The following is a 21,238-nucleotide window of genomic DNA, read 5'->3' as shown; positions in this document are numbered from 1 at the left end:
TAACAAGTGCTACAATATTTTATTTGGAAGCTAAATTTGTTATTGAATATAATTTTTATATACAGTTTTTTAAAAATGGATATTTAGACTTCAATAATTTCTAATAGAGAAGTTCCACCCCACCACACAGCCTCAGTAACTCAAACCATTTATTTAACACAGCTAAAGACAAAAATCCTTTTTGACAGAGAGAGACAGGATTTTAATTTCCAAGCTCAAACACACTCAGAAAAGAACAGTAGTTAGATACTGGTTCTCCTCAGCACCTTTATATTTCTCCGTAAGTGTTGTTTTCAATATCTGATTACCATGACTGTTTTATGTTTCTAGTTTACACATATTTTACAAGGGCATGCTTTCAATTATGAACACTTGGACACAGAACATAGTTCAAACTTTAAAATATGAACACTTGCTTTTAACACATATACATACATACATACATACATACATACATACATACATACATACAGACAGACAGACAGACAGACAGACAGACGACAGACAGACATTTCAAGCTTGTTCTGACTGGCTTGTTTAGTTCCTGTGGTGTCTAGTATAGTATTACATTATTGAAGATGACAGTAACTAAAACAAGTTCACAGGTGTGATTCAAACATCTGTTTTCTCAGATACTTTTATACTACAGTTTAAATGGAAGAACAAGGTTGCCCTATTAGCCATTATAAGACTGAGCAAGGAAACTGCTTAAAAAAAAATAACTCAAAGAAAATATGTACCAAATGCTCTAATACAGAATCCAGTAATTCAATAGAATTTACTCAAGAATTGTTCTGTCATTTTTCTGTCATATTGACTAATTTTAATTGCTAGACCAATACTCGAATACAGCTCATCAGTCTGGAACCCACATTACGTATCTGATATTAACACAGTTGAGAAAGTCCAGAAATATTTCACAAGAAGAGTTCTCCACTCCTCTACTCATTGCAGAATACCTTATGCCACCAGACTTGAAATTCTAGACCTAGAAAACCTAGAACTACGTCATCTTCAGTCCGATCTAAGTATAGTATATAAAATCATACATTGCAATGTCCTACCTGTCAATGACTACTTCAGCTTCAACCATAACAACACAAGAGCACACAATAGATACAAACTCAAGGTTAACCGCACCAAACCTGATTGCAGGAAATACGACTTCAGCAACAGAGTGGTCAATGTCTGGAATACTCTACTTGACTCTGTGGTTTCTTCCCCAAACCCCAAAAACTTTAACCTTAGATCAGGGGTCCCCAACCACCAGGCCGCGGACTGGTACTAGTCCGTGGAACATTTCCTACCGGGCCGCCGGTTTGCTGGGCGCCGCCATCTTGTTTGATGAGAAAGTGCTTCCGGGTGAGCTTTTCCGGTTGGAAAGCGGCGTTTGGGTCCTGAAGGAATCCTTGCACCTTAGTTTCATCGAAGGGGGGGGGCTTCGAACGAAACTAAGGCGCGAGGATTCTTTCAGCACCCAAGGCAAGGCGAGCCGAGCGACCGTCCCGAAGCCATCCCGAAGCGAAGCCCATCGACAAAGGTACAAAGGAGGAGTTGAAGGTGGCGGGGAGAAGCGGGGGACGGCTGGCTGGCCGGTCGCTCGGCTCGCCTTGCCTTGTCATGCGTGCTGATGCCGGTACCGGGCCGCGGATCATTTTGTGATGCCGGTACCAGGCCGCGGCACAAAAAAGGTTGGGGGCCACTGCCTTAGATTGTCTATTGACCTCACCCTTTCCTAAGAGGTCTGTAGGGGGCGTGCATAAGCGCACCAACGTGCCTACTGTCCCTGTCCTATTGTTTCTTTTCTTTTTCTTATATGTATCCATGTATTCATAACTATTTTTTTACTTATACCTATTATCTTGTAAGCAATTGACAAATCAAAATAAAATAAAACAAAATAATTTACTTACATTTATATTCCAACCAGATCCAAGACATCTTGCTTTACCCATGAAGCACAAGCTTCTTGATTGTTGATTTGGAAAGGAGATTGCTTCACCTTAAGACTATTTATAGGACATGAATCTTAAAGCCAGTAAAGAAAACTAAAATTCTGTGTTTCCTACTGATTTACCATTGGTAATCAATAAATGATATTTTGAGAAAAAGCAATACTGTATGAAAAATGTAAGTGTATCTATCAAGCTTAAGAGAAATAGAAGTCTGCATTTCTTTAAAATTTTGCTTTATTTTGCCAACAGCACGTTTTATTCTTTGTGAAGTTATCTGTTTACAGGTCTTCTGAAGAAATCAAGCCTATATAAATAAATACTGTCTCCAGCCCACCTTCTTTCCAGGCTGTTTTTGTGCAAAACAGATTTCCCTATTGGGTGAACTTCAAGAAAAGATGTGTTTGTTTCTCTGTCTGACCATCCCTCCTTCCATCCCTCCTTCCCTCCATCTATCCAGGGACAATGTTTCCCAGCCAATGAAATAATCAAATAAATACAGTGGTTTTGTGGATGATGAGATACAGTTTCTCCTTTGGGAACTTTTTTTTTTCCAAGGGAGAAAAGACAAGTATGTGAAAATAATATTTAGCATAGAGACAAGAAGATATTCAATTTCATGAGGGAAGCTTAGCTTCTAGAGAACAATTATAATGAAAAACAGATTAAAGTTTTATTAATATTAATATGAACGTTGTACTGATTATTACTTTAGTACAACTGGGCCCAAATTAGCTTTGGAACTTTGGAGAGAGTTTGACTTATAAGTTACTTGCATTAGATTCAGCAGCTGTTTAAATCCAGCTGAGCTAGTGTGGAATATGGCTAGATCTAATGCAAATAGGTAGTCCTCAACTTACAACCATTAATTTAGTGACGTTCAAAGTTACAACCACATTGATTATGACTGATTTCACATTTATGACCATTGCAGCATCTCCCTGGCCATGTGATCAAAATTGGACATTTGGCAACCGGCATGTACTTATGACAGTTACAGTGTCTTGGGATTTTGTGGTCACCATCCAGATTTGCTTAACATCCTCATGGCTCATGTAACAATTGGAATGATTTACTTAACAACTGTAATGATTTTACAACTCTAAAAGTTGTAAAATGGGATCCTATTCATTTAACATCTGTCTTGCTTAGCAATGGATATTTGGACTCAGTTGTGATGATAAGTCAAGGACTACCTACGGTATACTCCTATTTAGAATCCCAACTTCAGTGGCTAAAAGATGGCCAATGCACCAAAGAAGTACATCCATAAATGTAGGGCAGCCTCCAAATCGTATACTTACCAACTATCTGAACTTGATCAGTGAGGGTCCTAGATTATCTGCCAGCAACTGGGCCCTAGATGGTTCATTCCATAATCCAACACCAGCTTTGATTACTGGCATCCCAGTTAATCACTTGTTATTAATCACCTGTGTTACCCTAACTTTAGCCTGACACAAAGTAAGGAAGCTTAGCTACAGTTCTGAAATCTATTTACAACAGGGGAGCTTTTCAGCAAAGTGTCCCCTGAAGCCAGGAAGTGCCATCCTTTCCTAAGATCCTGCCCAAAGAGCTAATTATCAGTTTTGGAAAGTGATGAGAAGATTCAGTATTTGCTAAATGAAAAGGCTACATATTGCCCTGGGATGTCTGACATCACACTATAATTATGGATTCGTATGCCATCCTGTAGAAAACCAGCACCTGGGCGCAGGGGAACTTGTAGTCTACCCAATTATCTATAGAATAAGAAGCATATTCTCTTTTGGGAAAGTAGAAGAGTCATTTCATTATGTAAAATTCAGGTGTTTCTGCTGATTTTTTAAAAAAAGAATAAGATAAAAGGGATAAAGTATAGATAGATGACCCCCTGTTGGTGCATATAATTGGCTATAGTTTAAATTAACCAACACCTTCTGTCCCTTCTATTAATTATAAATGGAAATCTATTTAGATGGAAATGTAGAGGGCAATCCAATGCTCCAATGATGGAAGCACCCAATAATTCAGAATTTCCTGCTGGTATCAGAGCAGAAGCAGAAAACTGCTTTATTTAGTGGAATCTAGTTTTCCCTCTCTGAATACCCAAGTGAGTGTACAGGTACATATATACACATGGTCCTCGACTTACAACCTTTACTTCTCACAATGGCACTGAAAAAAGTGATTTACAACCAATCCTTGCAGTTTCAACCATTGCAGCATCCCCGTGGTCACATGATCAAAATTCAGGCACTTGGCAACTTGGTATGTATTTATGATGGTTGCAGCATCTGGCATCAGGTGATCGCCACGTGCAACCTTTTAAGCCAGCTACTAACAAGAAAAGGCAATGGGTTGAAACTCATTCATTTAATGACCATACACTTCGTTTAACAACTGCAGTGATTCACTTAATACCCACCGCAAAAAAAGATAATGAAATCAGGTGCAACTCACTTTAACAACCACCTTGCTTAACAGGTGAAATTCTGGTCCCAATTGTGGTTGTAAGTCAAGGACTACCTCTACATATACACAGGGATGGACTTTTTCTCATACTGTTCTAAGTAAATGTACAAGTGGTTGGGAGCACGGTAGAAGGTTCAGCTTACAATAAATTGTGTTGTTTGCTATGATCTCTTGTAGGACTTTTTCAAGGTTAGAAGATGTGACATCAAGAAAAATGACAGGCACCTTTAAGGGAGAAGGCAATCTGATGGTTTCCCCATCTCCAAATTGGAAGGAAGAGAGCAAAGAATTCTGTGGCCCTTAGTAAGCTGCTCCTAGAGAGGTCATGGGATTGCCTTTCAAATACAAATAAAATGTGTTTAGAAGTTTAATCAAACAGAGCTTATTTTCATAATATGCTAAGCATATTATGGGGTGGGGGTCGTTGAATTGGCCAAGTAGCAAATTGTGCATATCCAATCCATTTCACTTGTTCAATGCATTTGGAAACCTGAAAATGAATATGTTATGCAATGCAGCTACCAACATTTTGCTATTGTGAGGAAGAGAAATCCAAGTGCTCTGAGTGTGCACACAAAATCTGCTGTCAGGATCCATTAATTATGCGTGTGTCTAAACTTTCCAATGCTGTTTTCTTAACCTACTTTTTTCCTACTGGGAATCAGAAACTCTAATCTGAAGGAGAAAGATGGAGCTATTCCATTGTTAAGGTGAGTAGCACTGTGCTAAAAATGTTTTTGGCATGTTTTCCACAATTCTCTTTCAATTCATTTGAAAGGAAGTAACTAGGAGGCTTTTCTTCCCAAAGGCAAAAATACCTCTAAAAAAAGACAGGCGAGAAACAGATCTTTGAAACTAAGGGCAGAACCACATTTTCTGCTCCCTCCTCCCACTCCAGCACATTGCAAACGCACCACACCTAGTTTTTCCAGCTGTTTCTGACCTGAATTATCTTAAGATATTGAAGTCAATGGTCTCCAGCACTTTGTTCCCTCCCAGTAGTATCCCCAGTTCCAATTGGTTGCTGTGCACAGCACACCTTCTCCTGCCAGGAGCTACTTTTTAAAAAAGCAATCTTCTACTTCAGGGATCTCCAACTTTAGCAACTTTAAGACTAGCGGACTTCAACTCCCAGAGTTCCTCAGCCAGTTTTGCTGGCTGAGGAACTCTGGGAGTTGAAGTCCACTAGTCTTAAAGTTGCCAAGGTTGGAGACCCCGGTTCTACTTGATGCAATGATGACCCATTAAGTCAATGAACTAATCCTGGAAGCTCAATTCCATTTAATCTCGCATCTCCGCATGGAGATCCTTTTTAGTTTCTACCCAGGCTGGAAGAAGTGGGTTTCCTTTGATTTCACTTCCCAGAATAGGGTTAAGCCTCCTTCCCCCTTCCCTTTATTTACTTTCTAAACACCTATGAGTTGCAACATAGGAACATTGCTACCTTTTTCTATAAAGCTAAACTTTAAATTCTTCCTTAATTTCCTTACAGAGTTTCCATGGATCTAAAGGAAGGTAGGAATGAAATAATGATCTGTAATGATGATGATATGTTATTCTATCTATCCGTCTATCTATCCATCCACTAGGTAAATAGTCAATGAATCTGCACCAGCTAGTCACATTGCAATCTCAGACCATAGTTCTGTCATACAATATTGATTATCTAGCTATCTAGCTAGCTATCTAGCTATTTATCTAGCTATCATCTCTATCACCTATCGCCATCATCTATCTGCCTCAAGGTGATGAACATTCCTATCTCCTATTTTTGTAATATTGTAGATATAAAGGAACCACCAGAGTTTTTTTAAAAAAAGTCTTAATTAGTATTAAAGGAAATAAATGAGGGAGAGATACACATGCGTTGAAGGCATTCATGGGTGCTAACATGGGAAAACAAATGAAAACCATAGAGGCTATTGAGAAGGGAATAATCCTTAAAGGGAAAGGCAAGCACTGATAAACCAATCCCCACAAAAACCAACCAGCAAGGGTAACTGCATGGATGGGAAGGGAAAAAATCAGGGAAAGACCAATCAGATTTTGCAGGAGTCATAGTCCAGTTTGAGCATCAGTCTGGGCCAACCTAATACAATCTGGATTGGAATGTTTGAAGTTGGCTTAAATAACAGGCAGAAGTTGTTGTAAAATCATCCAAAATGATGAAGGAGCTGGAACAGTTCCAATATGAGGGAATACTGCAGTAATTGAGGTTCTTAATCTTAGATCAAAGGTGCGCAAGAGAAGGGGAGACAAGATAAAAGTGTATAAAACCACACATGACACAGATAAGAGAGAAAACGTTATCTCTCACACCTCCCTCACAGTGTTATGACTTGGGGTCATGCACTGAAACTAAATGTAGAGAAATTGAGGACTGACAGAAGGAAATGCTTTTTAGTCAGCAAACTGAGGAATTTGCTGCTGGCAATTGTAACTGGGGCCAATTAAGAGTGGTTTAAAGGACAACAACAGGTTGACAAAGGACCAGGTTCTCAAAGACTACCAATATTGAGGATTGCTTTGTACCCCCAAATTCCTAGGAAGCAGTCCTTTCAGAGTGGCTGATGGGAAGCAATGATGGATGGGGCCATTTCCCTCCCTCCAGCTTGTGAATGATCCAAATACAACAAGCTGCCAGTTGCATGATGCAAAATGTTATAGTAAATGAGCCTTTGGCCTGATCTAACCAAGTTTTTTCCCTTTGTAATCTATCTCAGTTCTATGTTAGGGCCTGCAATACAGTTTCATGAATTTTTGATCAACACTATAGGAAATCATCAATTTTCAGCAATTGTTCCATTTCAGTGATGCGGCCAAAAAGGGCTGTAGAGAGTTGCATTGTACCTGGTTCTGCATGGAAGATCATTGAAGAATCTCACACAAAGTTTTTGGGGTGGGATAAAAAGTGAATATTTCTATGACAATGGATAATTAACATTATCCACAGGGAATACCTTCCTATTATATTCTTCCTATCCATTTCCCCGTTTTCTGTTCAAACCGTTCTAATTTCTTTCATTTTAAATGATATTTCTCCCCCTTCCTTTCCTGTTTGCTGTATTACGGGACTTGCAATATCTTAGTCTTTCTCTGCGAGTGTTTGAGTGCCAGGCAGTAACAAAGGTAATGGCCACCTTTTGGTACGTCAACCTTTGACAACTAAAATGAGAATCTGACACAACAACTACTGAGCAGATGGTGCCAAATCTGCTTTCTTTCTCCTGAGCTGGAGGAGAATTACCTCGAAAGGAACAATTCCACATCCAATTAGGAGCCTCCAGGGATATGTGTGTTAAACTTGTTAACTGCTTCACTGCATTTCCTGGCTCTAAGAGGTCAGCTGCAGGTACTGAAGTCAAAGTCAAGTGTCATTATATATCTGCTGGAAGATCCAATTACCTTGGTTTATTTTGGTACACTTTGATTTTTTTTAATAAAGTCATTTTGAGGCAACATAAAGAATCTACACTCAGGGCAGAGAGTCCCCTTTTTATAACCTACAGAATTGCTGATAATACAGTTCCCCTCCCACTCTTGAAACAGAGAAAAACTTTAACACTGTAGTCATGTAAGCCTTAAAAGGGGGGACATCACTGTAAATATCAAAGAAATACTTTAACATTCCCCTTGCTGCTCCCTAAAGAGTCATGCATGAATAAGTGATAATTATCATGTACTTTGAGTGTCATCCCCATCAATGTTCAGTGGCGTCTGAAGGGGCACCAAAGGTTGTCTCCCCATTTCAAGAGGTTGTCCTCCTGAATTCCCCTTGTCTTTGCAATAGTTCTGTGACTGTTCTGGATAAATGGTCAGAATTTTTTTTTTCTGTCTGAGGTATGGGGTATGAGGTATTCTTGCTATGTCTTTAATGTATTTTTTATTTACTGTTCCTTGAAAATCTTAATGAATAAACATATGCAATTCAATTCAAACATATGCAGTTCAATGAGGACTGTCCAGTTTTAAACTGACAGATTACTTTTTCACAGGCTTAGATCTATGTAAGAGTAATCTCTTGAAAGTTCTCCAAGACTAATTTTATTACATTCTTCAGATAAAGTCTTATCCTTGGTTATTAATTGCATACCATTGTTTTGACAGCCTGAGGTAGTTTTTATATTGAGCTGTTTGATATCTATTCCTATTGTGAACAGGTGTTTATTTTTCTATAGTTTTTTATAATTAGTTTTTAACATTTGGGATGAACCACCCTTTCAGGGGTATGATATAATCTTAAATTGTAGTATATATAAATATACTATATTAAATAAAATTTGGTTTATAATGTCACATCATTTGTGTCTATTTGTATACCATCCAATGAGGGAGATGGGCTGTTTCTAAATATGATATACAAATAAAATAAAAAAAGTAGTACTAAGCCTCGGAACCCCTTCAAAGCCCCATCTAGCTATGTTAGAATACTTTTCTCCAATGAGAGATACGGGACAATGTATGAATTATAATAGTAATGATAATAATTAATAATAGTAATAATATTTTATTGCAACCTTAAAGTTTTAGCAATATGCCTGGTACTATTCCACTAGTGAGAGCATACTTTAGAGAAGTGGTTAAAGCATTAGGCTAGAAACCAGGAGACTGTGAGGTCTAGTCCACCCTAGAATCACAAAGTCACATGGGTGACCTAAGGACAGTTTTTCTTTCTCAATTCTAGGAAGCAGGCAATGACAAACACTTTTGAAATCTTGCCAAGAAAATTGCAGAGAGTAATCCAGGGTAATTACTAAGAATCAAGACCAGAGGTGGTATTCAGCAGGTTCTGACCAGTTCTGGAGAACTGGTAGTGGAAATTTGAGTAGTTTGGAGAACCAGCAAATACCACCTCTGACTGGCTCCGCCCCCATCTATTCTCTGCCTCCTGAGTCCCAGTTGATTGGCTGGGTCTTCTTTTGTTGCCCTACACAGGAGAACGGAGCTGGAAAGCAGAGTATCCTTCCCCTGCCACGCCCACCAAGCCACGCCCACCAAGCCACGCCCACAGAACTGGTAGTAAAAAAAATTGAATCCCACCACTGGTCAAGACTGATAGGAGAACACACACACACACACACAAACACACTTTGAGTGTGAACTGTGTGAATTGTGAAGAGGCTGGAGTTAAGTGCTATCTAGACCAAGTAAAAAAATGGGGAATAGAGGAAAAAATATACAGAAGGCAGCATAGCTATTCCAAATAAGGAGTAAGTTTGTATTATATTTCTCTCTTATTTGTTTCAGTGATTTTGGTGGCCCGGTCATAGACTCTGAGCAGCTCACAATAAAATAAAGCATCATGCAACCTACAATAAAAAGAAATGTAATTGAAAAGATAACATTATAAAAATCAATACAATCATTAAACACAGTCACCCGATATCGTGCATAACACATCCCACTCCATCTAATTAACAAAGCTCTTGAGGAGGAGATGGTTTTCACTCCCCTCCCCTGCTGAGATGGGAAATATTTTAATTTCTGGGACGGAAAATATGGGATGGAGCTGAAGCAGTCACTGAGAAGGGCTGCTTCTGAGTTCCTGTTCTACAACCTGGCTGGAGAGAGGGACCCAGAAGCATTTCCTCATGGTCCTGATATATGATAGGAAGATTCTACTACTTGGAAAAGGTGGTCTTTCAAATGATGAAAATGTAAAAACAAAGAAATAAATGGCTTTTCAACTAATGGCTGGCCTTTTGAACTGCATTCCCAAACCTATTGGCAGCAAATATACTGTAGCACTTCAGCATAAGTATTATTGTGCTGTATTTATTCTGTACTTTTAGCAGGTACTTAACTGTTTGAGACAGGAAGCAAACCACCTCTCTTTGAAAGAAGCAGTTATTAATTCTTGCATTCACTCATCCATTCCCTTCCTGGAAACTCAAAGGGACTTAATAGGGATCTAGCCCACAGGTCGCTGCACTTATGCTACAGAGCTCCCTGCCCACTTCGTCCTACCTCAAATATTCGAAATAATGTAAATGACCTCAGCTCTGAGCAAATGGGAGCAATGACTCCCCACTAGAATACAGATCATCTTAAACAGGCTAGTGCATCACATACGTCTTTCTCTCACTAAGCGAGAACTGGACATTATTTGTGGCTGTATGCAAGAAATACAAAGTTGATAATCTTTGATTGTATCCCAACTCATTTCTAGTAGCATATCTATGATCTAGCAGCAGTACTGGGGAGTCTTGGAAAAGATTTCCCTTCAGAATAAAAGATTTGTAAGGGACATTGGAGGTCTTCTACTCCAACTCCCTGCTCAGGCAGAAAGCCCTATACAATTTCATAGAAACAGATATCCAATCTCTTCTTAAATATTTCCTGTGTTGAAATATCCACAACTTCTGGAGGCAAGTTTTTCCATTGATTAACTGTTCTAGCAGTCATGAGATTAATCCTTAGTTCTAGGTTGGTGGTCACCTTGATTAGTTTTCATCCATTGCTTCTTGTCCAGCCTTCTGGTGCTTTGGAGAATAGCTTAATTCCCTCTTCTTTGTGGCAGTCCCTGAGATATTGAAACACTGCTATCATGTCACCCCTAGTCCTTCTTTTCATTAAAGTTGACATACCCAATTCGTACAACCATTCTTCATATGTGTTTTAAGTTCCTTCTCAATAAATCTATGCATTCTATTTCCCTGCTTTCCACCTAACATCCAGTTATTCCTTTCTTCTCCCCTGCCCTCCCCAAATCAGCATACACTACCTGTTTCTTGCTCTGCTATTAGCAGAACTGCAGCACCCTCCAGCATTTTTAAGCTCACAGAAATGACTGGGAGTGCTGCAGGCTGAAGAAACAATTATGCCCAACCTTTTGATTTCCCCTGAGTGCTTCTGGTCCCAAGTCATTCCTAGGAGCAGTCTGGCAACACACACACACCCATACCCCCTCCACACACGGTTTGACTGCAGGTTCACTGCACAGTATATCTGACTTTCTTTGTGGGGGGAAAAGATGCTCAAGACTGTGAAAATCTATAATTACACATGGAGCGTATCTCTGGGGATACAGTATTTCTGTATATATGCATGTCTATACATATACATACAAATGCACATGTACAGATGGCCCTGATGATTCAAGTTCAAAAATCAAAACAATAAAAACTAAGGAATGGCTCTGATCAGACTAGTTGCCTGTTTAATAAGTTCCTTTTTGTTCAGTTTCCCAATATCTATAAGTGGATCTTGAAATATATATAAGGTCTCAATACTTGAAATTAATGTGGCTTTTTACTTTATTGGGGAGCAATAGATGAGGACTGCCTTAGCTCATTAGGTTTTAGATGCATGCAAATGCTTGGTCTTGTTCAGATGGCTTCTAATCCAGGTGCCTGTGAAACCAAAGAATAGGCACAAAAAAACTACTATGGTGCATGTCATATATAAATAGTACATCATATAAAATATCACAGGGACAGTTTTCAAAGCAATAAACAATACATTAGTGACATTAGAAAAAAAATCAGGCAGTATAATGACCTACTTTTCAGATCAATCTTCTCCCTGAAAGTATCTTAGCTAAATGTCTATTCTGATTTAATAATAGAGGGCAAGGTGCTGCCATCAACAAAAAATTGAATAGCACAGTAAGCAGGCATAGATGTCTTGAGGTATGGGTTACCCATTATATTGTATATGGTGTTACGAACAAAAATCAAAGCAATTAACTCTTTCTATACAAACATGGATTTTTACAAGCTTACCTCTTCTTTTCTTTGAGTTCTTATTTTGAAGACCCATAAACAGGTTTAAATTTTGAAATAGCAGTCCAAATTTCTTAAATCAGGGATTTCAATTAATACATCTTTTTCTTCTTGATAAGCAGTTTTCGTCTCCCTTATTCAAATAGTGTCTTTCTGATTCTCACCATATTCCAATACTGACATCTGCTGGAGCAGTGTGTTGCATCAAGTCACTCTTCAATGTTAGTGTGAATGGCCTTATGTTTTAGGCAATCTGTGTGTCAGGTGCGGATGGATCTGTGTGTAGGTGTGGAATACAGGAAGGAAAAAGGTGACTATTGTACCTCATTACATTTTTTAAGAAAGCACTTTCAAACAATTTTACTTTGACTACGTGATTCTTTTTTTTTTTTAAAGTCAGTGTTGTGGTGCTCTAGATACAGATGTATAAAATCAAAAGATAATATGGATTGTACAAATAAGGGAAGAAAGTACAAGAAAAAGATTCTCAGGGATGGAAGAAGCTGGTTGATATAGTCTGGGCTTCAAAAATAAGCAGGCCTAGTTAAGACGTGGCTGAGAGATGAGGGCTATAGACTAGAAAGTCAGAAAGCACTCTGAGAAACAATAGCAAGCAATTTCAGTACTGTTGCTCCCTGAACAGTAGATTTATAATCACCAGAAATTTAACTGCAACAGAAATTATGAGCGTCTGGTGGATATTCATGGAATAAATACTGAGATGTTTGTTTTAAATTTCAATTTTATATCTATCCAGTAAAGCGCAAAACTAAGATTGCTGTATGTAAAGGATATACAGGTAGTCCTAGACTTACAACAGTTCATTTATTGACAGTTCAAAATTACACTGACACTGAAAAAAGCGGCTATGACAATTTTTCACACTAATGACCTTTGCAGCATCTCCATATCATGTGATTTACATTCGGATGATTGACAACTGACTCATGTTTTTCATGGTTGCAGTGGCCTAGAGGGTGGGGTGGGGTGTCACACAGATGTGGTGAGAAAAGTCGTAAAATGGACCAAATTCACTTAACAAATCTCACTTAACAGCATAAATTTTAGGTTCAATTGTGGTCGTATGTTGAGGACTATCTGTAAATTGTTTCTGTGTCTCTCACTTTGTGTACTTTTGTTCCTGTTGGGAAGTTTATACTGGAAATGAAAAACCAAATCAAACTAAGGTTGCTGTTTTTTTTTTTTTTAAGGGTTTAGCTGAAAAGAGTTCTATTGTAGTTTTTCTTGATATACCCATTTATCAGTAGTTATTTTAATATTTCTTTATGTAGCGGGGGGGGGGGGAGAAGGGAATTAAAGGAGGTTTTGGCGGGAATGAGGAAAGTGAGAGTGCGAGAAGAGGAAGGCGGGGGTTTTCTGTGTAAAAAGCTGGAAGTTTAAGATAGAAAGGGATGCCTGGGGAAAGAGAGGCCTGAGAGGATAGGAAAAGACGCCTGGGGAAAGAGAGAGGCAGTGAAGGCAATAGGGAAGATAGAAGAGGCTTCTGTGCAGCAAGCTTGAGGGAGAGAAGGGTATAGGATAGGAAAGCAGGGGTGAAATTCAAAAATTTTCCCTACCGGGCCTGTGGCTGTGGCTGTGGGCGTTGCTTGGTATAATAGTAACAGCAACCAGGAGCAACCAAGGGTGATTTTTTTTACCAATTCAAATCATCCCTACCACCTCTCCTGAGGTGGGCCGAAGTGGTTGAATTTCGCCCCTGTAGGAGATGCTTCTGTGGGGCAAGTAGAGCAATCCACATAGGAGCAGAGGAGGTAGAAGGACAGCTCAGCTGGCAGTGAGAGGGAGGCGAGGGAGGGAGGGAGGGAGAAAGAGAGAGAGAGGGAGAAAAAGAAGGACGAAGGGCCGACCAGCCACCTGACTACCATCTCATCAGATGACCCGCCTGCTGGGAAAAGATTGACCATCACCTCACCACGTGACCTGTCTGCTGAAAGGAGACTGACCCCCACCCCCACTACATGACTCAGGCCAGTAGAGGTGCCTGAGTGAGGGACCAGTGTGTACCGGCGGCCATACCTGGAGAACCCACACTCTAGTGGCCCTTATGGGGGTAGTGCTACATTTACATGATTACATTAGAACATAAAAGTAATAGGTAACTTTAAGCTCTTTTCTAAAAATCTGTTAGAACAGATTCTGGGAAATGATAATAGTTGATGACTAAACTAAACAAAAAAAATGGTAATTGTTTTTAAGAAGAAATATTTCTGTTTTGTTTATTGCGCTAACGGAACATAATCTTCCATGTGTTTATTCAGACATTATGATACATCCCTAACAATACAACACCATGCCCAGTAGAGCATGCTTCTCAGTATGTTTTGAAGTCCCAGTCCTGATATAAATGGACTGTTGCAGAAATGAATAATGTTAACACATAATTCTGTTATCATGGTAACAAGAATAAATTGTTTATAGTGTATTGTTTGTTGATCAGCTGCCACAATTGCTGAAGCAATATATGATGATATACAAAGATAGGAAACAATTTAAAGCAGACATAAACATAGCCAATACTAAGAAAAATATAAATCACTCACATTAGAGGGGAAACAAAAATGCAAAACAGAAACCCACAATTAGGGTCACAATTTATAATGTCTTAGGGGCAATTTAAAAAGCCAAATCTTCAAGGCTTTCTCAAAGTTGATAAGAACCAGACTAACTTCAGGAGAATTCGTTCAAATGGGTACATTGGTTTCATGGCTTGCCATTCTGGTTTTAAAGCCAGATTACTTTTATATTTAAAGGAGACATAAATTCTAAAGCTCAATAAAGCTAAACAATTGATTAATACAAGATTTGGATTTTGTTACCCATGGCTCATAACACGAGCTCAATGAAAGATGGACATCTTTTGTTTAATCTTAATTTAGGGTAAAACTTTCAAGCCAGTCTCTACATCTGAGGACTTAATAGGTGCTTGTCAAAGTGATTTGTCATTTTTGTTTTTTAAGGGACTTCTCAATCTAATGGATAAAGAGGAGCCTCCAGGAGTAAAAAAAAGTATTAAAATTAAGGAAATTTAAGGTGGAAGTGAAGTCAGGTAATATCAGGCTAGTGATATCTTAAAGATTAAAATTAAAACAAATATTAGTATTCCCAAAACAGGTGAAAATGACTGCATATTAACAGCATTCTCCTTCCCACTTTTTATCCATATGAAAAACGGCAGGAGAAATAAAACTTGAATCCAGTAAGAATGAGATAGCTATTATTTGTGCCTCATAAAAGAAGAGAAAGCATTAAGAATAAATGGATGATGAATATGAATTGAATACAAAAGTAATTCATCTGAAAAGTGAGGTAGTGTGGTACTATAGAAACGACTGTCTTGAGAAACAAATAGAGATAATCCTTACTGACTCCAATGTAAGGTGTGGTGTCATGTGATCATGCCAACTTACAACAGTTCTGCCAGTTCCAGTTGCCATTGTTAGGCAAATCCCAGAGTGGTCTGTGGTCACGTGGTTGGCACTTGCAATTTCCTGTAGACTTCCCATTGCCTTGTTGGAAGCCAGCTGTGAAGGATGTAAATGGTGATTAAATGACTGTAGGACATAGTGGTACCATAATAGTGAGCCAATTGCCAAGCACTTCAATTATGATCATGTGAGTGCAGGGATGCTGTGACAGCTACAATGACGAAGACCCATCATAAGTGCCCATTGTTCAGCATCATTGTAACTTTAAACCAGGGGTGTAAAACTCAAGGCCCGCAGGGTGCATAGATCTGGCACGCGAGGCCAGCCTGCAAACAGCAAAGGACCAGCCTCTGGTACTTCTGCTAGCAAAAATGGAGCTCAGAGGTGTGGGGCAGTCACCCCGTTTTCAGCTTGGACAGCCTCTTACATCTTATATCTATCCCGTAAAGCACAAAACTGGGATTGCTGTATGTAAAGGATATACAGATAGTCCTAGACTTACAACAGTTCATTTAGTGACCATTCAAAATGACAACGGCACTGAAAATAGAAACTTACGACCATTTTTCATACTTATGACCATTGCAGCATCCCCCATCACATGATCAAAATTCAGATACTTGGCAACTAGCTCGTATTTATGGTGGTTGTAGTGTCCCAGGGCCAGTCAAGTGGGAAGAAGCCAGATTCGCTTTGCAATAGTGTATTAACTTAGCACCTGCAGTGATTAACTTAATGAGTCCAAAAATGTAAGTTTAGGCAAAACTCACTTTAAAACTGTCTCACTTAGCCATGGAAATTTGGGGGGTTATTGTGGTCATGTTGAGGACTATTTGTACTTACATAATAGTTCACTTGTATCTGCCATGAGAATACAACCACAGGTTAACTCATACAGGGCTTATAAAGAAGTAACACATTAATCCTTTCCAGTAGAACCAGTAAGGAGTGGTTTCATTTCATCTGTTGCTTTTGAGCAATCTCAAAATCTATTGAGGACTCAGTAGAGTTTGAGGTTTCATGGACAACTAGAGAGCAGAACAAATATAAAGTTCTATTGAGCAAATGGGTTTTATACTTGCTAACATTAGATCCCACCTGGTTCTTCCTTTTTACCCAAGAAAAGTGGTATTTATTCTTTCATTCACCAGAAGCATATAATGGGAAAAAATAGAGATGAATCAATGTGGATTGAAATCTGACATCTAGGTTTGAAATTCAGCAAATTGTGGTCACATGATAATCATTTCCAACAGCCTCTACTAGTTCCTACAAGGAAAATCAATGGGAAAAGTCACTCCTGCTCCCGGTGTTGTTTTTTTGCCCATTTTTTTTGTAGTTACGTTTCTTTGCAAGGATAAGGAAATCTCTTTTCAGACCTAATTGGTCACATGTTGTCTAATAATAAATAATTCACTTTATCATCTAAGCTTAGAGTTCATTAGAACTAAGCGATCATAATTTTACGGAAACTATTTCATGAACGCTGATGATCACCTCTGTAGCTCTCAAGGTCAGTTCATAGACTTGAGTTCACACATTGGTAATGCAACATGGATCATGAATAATAGTGAACTTCCCAGTGAACTTCCCCGTCCTATTCAGAGGGAAACAACTTACCAGTGAGTAATTGAGAGACGTGTGGTTCTTCAGTATGTGAGTGTTAGCATCATATTTGTAGAAGCATATCCTATAAACTAATGTCAGTCTTCACACAGTGAGCTGTACCACTAGAGATGGTGCCCTCCCTTGTCCCAACCACAAATGAGAAGAGAAACCCTCTTCTCCCAAACTTGGAAACAGAAAAAAAGATAATCAAAAGAAATTTTATTAGGGCAATTTAACTTTATTTTTTTTTCATACAGCTATAGCAGTAATAATAAAATAAGCATAAAAACAAATTGCAGCCCAGGACAGAGTACATAAGTAGGAGCAACTACCAAGCAAATTTAAGTCTGTGATTACATAATAGTAAAAACCAAGCACACCTGTCCTTTCAGCAGATGAAAGTTATAGGGTTGCAAGGAAGTACAACATGTACTAATTCATCAATATGAATTATGAGACAGAATAGATCCAATCACTGGTTCCCTCCCCCCTCACTTTGGCTTCATGTTGTACATGGTTTGTCAAGTGCTTTAGGTTAAAAATGGTAAATTTGAAAGGGTATTTTTTTTCACCTGCTAAAAGAACCGGATCACTACAGCAATAAAAATAATTACATAACAACTACAGCTATGATGGTTTTGTTTTGGTTTGCCTGTCAACATTTTTAAACTTCTTTAGTGTGCATGTGAAAGTCAATATCACTTTCTCTGTGTATGTGTGTCTTTGCGCTAGTGTGTGAATAATAAAACTACTGAAATTTTTCAGAAACTGGTTTGAATAGAATATATATTTTATATCTATTTATATTTTCTTTTTCTTTCTCTCTCTCCTTGATACTTGAAACATGCAGTAATTGTTTTGAGTAATGTAAGACATATTAGATCCATGATTTACCTTTAATGGTTGGAAGTACCTGTTTTTTCTGAAATTTCATTTTTAAAAAAATAATTTTTATTTTTCTTGTCTCATCAGAAATTATCTTCAGGCAGATTTAGACCAGTGCAGCTTTTGTTAGTCATGAGAAGGATGGCCAATCTTTCCAGCTGAAAGAATCCTGGCAAACTAGAAGCTGTTCACATAAAGCAAAGCCACTTTTTCAAAGGGGTATGGAGTGCTAATTCTGTGCCACTTTTTTGCAAGCAATTTTGTTCAGCCTGTCATTTTTATAAGCCTTAACAAAACTCCTTGTATTTATAGACATTTTTATTCAAAATAAGATCTTACTATTATACAGGTTTCTCTCTTTATTTTTTTTTATTTGACTATATACAGAAGTGCAAAAGGTCAACCTTCTCTCTATACTTTCCCACATGCTAAATTGCAGCATAATCATCCCTCAAGAGTATGCACAAGCACTCACACTTATTATAATTCTTGTTATACGTAAACTTTTTGAGTATTTGGATTATCAACAAAAAAGTCCCTTGATCTACTGATTATGCAGCTTATTTATAAGAAGGCCTGATATTCAGGGATTTCAAAAAATATTTAAACAATATTTTAACATTTGAAATGGATACAGTAGAAAATAAATTTTATTCTAATATCTAAGAACTAGATTTTTTTCTTTTATAATTAATTACAAACAAAATAAATCATCAAAATATTACTCAGTTGTCTGCCAGGATCATTTCATTAGCAACAACTTAACTTCTTACTTAACAATGATTATATAAGATATCCATATAAAAGATCTTTGTTCTTTTAATGAAAACTAGACAAGAACTAACAATGACTGATATTCTTACATTGTAATATTAAATCAGTAAAATATAAATCATTTAGTTAACAAGAATACGAATATTCATGACACTACATGTAAATTCAAAACTGCATATGCTATGAAGAAAAAATATTTTTAATTCTTTTTCATATTTTGAAAAAAATTCATCAGTAAAATCTAATAAAACAAAATTCTATAAACTTAAATGGCATTCATCTGGTAATAGAAAATGAAAATGATCTAATAAATGTACGAAATAAAAACTACATTTTAACAAGGAAAAATAAGTCATATTCTCTAAATGTAAGTAAACTACAATAACATGTGAAGTCACCTATACTTTCTTAACACGATTGAAATTACATTGGTATGGGTTTTAACCCGTAATGTAATAATCTAAGGCTTTAATAGATGTACAGTACAATCAGTAAAATCAACACATCATTCTTTTTTTTTTTTTTTAACTAGAAAGCATCTCTCAAGCATAAAAACTTGCAAGTAAACTTGGAAGTACGGAGAATTCTAGAACCGAACCCTCACCTCTCCCATTCTAACGCGACGCTACCAGAGACCTGGCCCCCACCTCGAGCTTTGCTGAACAGAGCAAAATATATCCTTTACTAACTGCAACATCCAAACCACACAAAGGATTTCCTTTGGATGAATCCATCTTAAAAACTTGAATGCACATCTATTTTTTGTTTCATTTTGTAAAGGCTTTCTAAGGCTATAAAGCAGTTAAATCTCAACAGAAGAAATCACATATAAAACTCACCCAATATTTAACCCACCCAGCGCCTACTCTAATTAACATTTTCATTGATTGTTGATTATTTTGGTTTTCTTTTTAATCAGGCATCTGATGTCAGTGCTTTTCTCATGATTAGAGTCACTATTTTTTTAAGTGTGTGACTTTGAAGTGATGCATTGGATCAGAAAAGGAAAACCCATCTTCTTCAACACATTTAGAGTCTCTTGGACTTTTGACAGAGGTTAGAAAATTGAAGCAAAATAAAATTATTTAGACTTTTTCTAATATTGTCTCAGAAATGGCTCTTCCCTTTTTAAAATATTGTTTGTTATATAGTATACTTTGTAAAACTATTACCATTACAATGGTTTATAATAATTTATAGCTTTATATATCCAGTATGTGTAGGAATGACCCATATATCTACTCTGGTTTTTGCTTTAAAAAAATAAGAAAAACAATTAAAATGTGCTGTCTATTATTAACTGAGGTGGCCATTTCTGAGACAGCTTTGGTTTGAAACGGAAGGGTGCCCTTTGACTGATTACCTACTAGCAAAACAAGCAAAAATGTGGTTCTTAAAGTAACACTGAAGAAATAATACTCTACTTTGATTACAGTCTATGGCACTTCATGAAAATCTTTAACAACATGGTACTTAAAGCCATTGATGTGCTTTAAAAATATACACAGTTGTAGTTTTACTTGGCACATTCATCTCTGTCAGATACCTCTTTTACCACTTCTTACAATCTATTACATTTAAAAATATTACTCTTAAAACAAAAAAGGAAAAAATTATACTGTGCATGCACGGTCTCTTCTATAATGGCAATTTTAAATACAAGGTGCACCTTTTGTTATTTGTAAACCTTGAGATAATAAACTTACTTTAAAAATTATATCTTGGTCTACAGACGTACCAATACATTATAGATCTATGGCTACATCACAGTCTGTCTTTTCAAAATGACGTACATGATTATGTAGGAAAAGAGTCTACCAATGCATACGTCAGATGGGTATGCATTGCATACTTGTGTGCTAGAAAAGATGGACAATGCTGTAGTCTTTAGACTAACATTCTCCAACCTGATGCCCTTTAACTTTCTTGGGTCTACAACTTCCAGGATGCAATCCACATTTATAGATCAACACAACTGGAGGGCACCAAGTTAGGGAAGGCTGTTTTAGACAATATGATCACCCCAGCACAAATATCTATTCAATGTACAAAGTATATAGGCAACAGTGTGCAGTGAATTTCCAAGTTGTCATTTCATTTTGTTAACATGCAATATGTGGATGTCTTACTGCTGAGGAAATTTGGGTGCTGTTATTTTACGGTATATACATTATGGCTAATGACCTGTCCTGATTCTTCACTCAACCACGCTGTCCTCTTCTCTGTCATATGATCTAGAAAAACAAGCAGACTGTTTAAAAAAAAATATCTAAAAAAGTACTTTATTAAAATATTAACAATTCAATCAAACAGAAATATTGTCAAAAGCCAATTATTAAAATAAACATATATTTAAAATCCCTTTTGTGAAGACCACATCCCCTGGAGAGTATTG

General features: G+C 37.5%; 1 protein-coding gene across 50 annotated transcripts in view; it reads right to left on the bottom strand.

The window, feature by feature from the left end:
* Nucleotides 1-17,401: 17,401 nt before the first annotated feature.
* Nucleotides 17,402-21,238, bottom strand: part of MBNL1 (muscleblind like splicing regulator 1) — a 173,574-nt gene continuing 169,737 nt past the window's right edge. For all 50 annotated transcript variants that reach the window (XM_087965158.1, XM_087965162.1, XM_087965175.1 and 47 more), the window contains one exon: nucleotides 17,402-21,077. The gene's annotated coding sequence lies outside the window, so the exon portion shown is untranslated. The remainder of the gene's footprint in view (nucleotides 21,078-21,238) is intronic.

The sequence above is a fragment of the Notechis scutatus genome, chromosome 4 (genome assembly GCF_049901735.1).
Source record: "Notechis scutatus isolate UNSWTSFEM ecotype Mainland chromosome 4, rNotScu1.2, whole genome shotgun sequence".
Classification (NCBI taxonomy): Eukaryota; Metazoa; Chordata; class Lepidosauria; order Squamata; family Elapidae; genus Notechis; species Notechis scutatus.
Note: the sequence above shows the minus strand (reverse complement) of the source record. Positions and strands in the feature narration are given on the sequence as shown.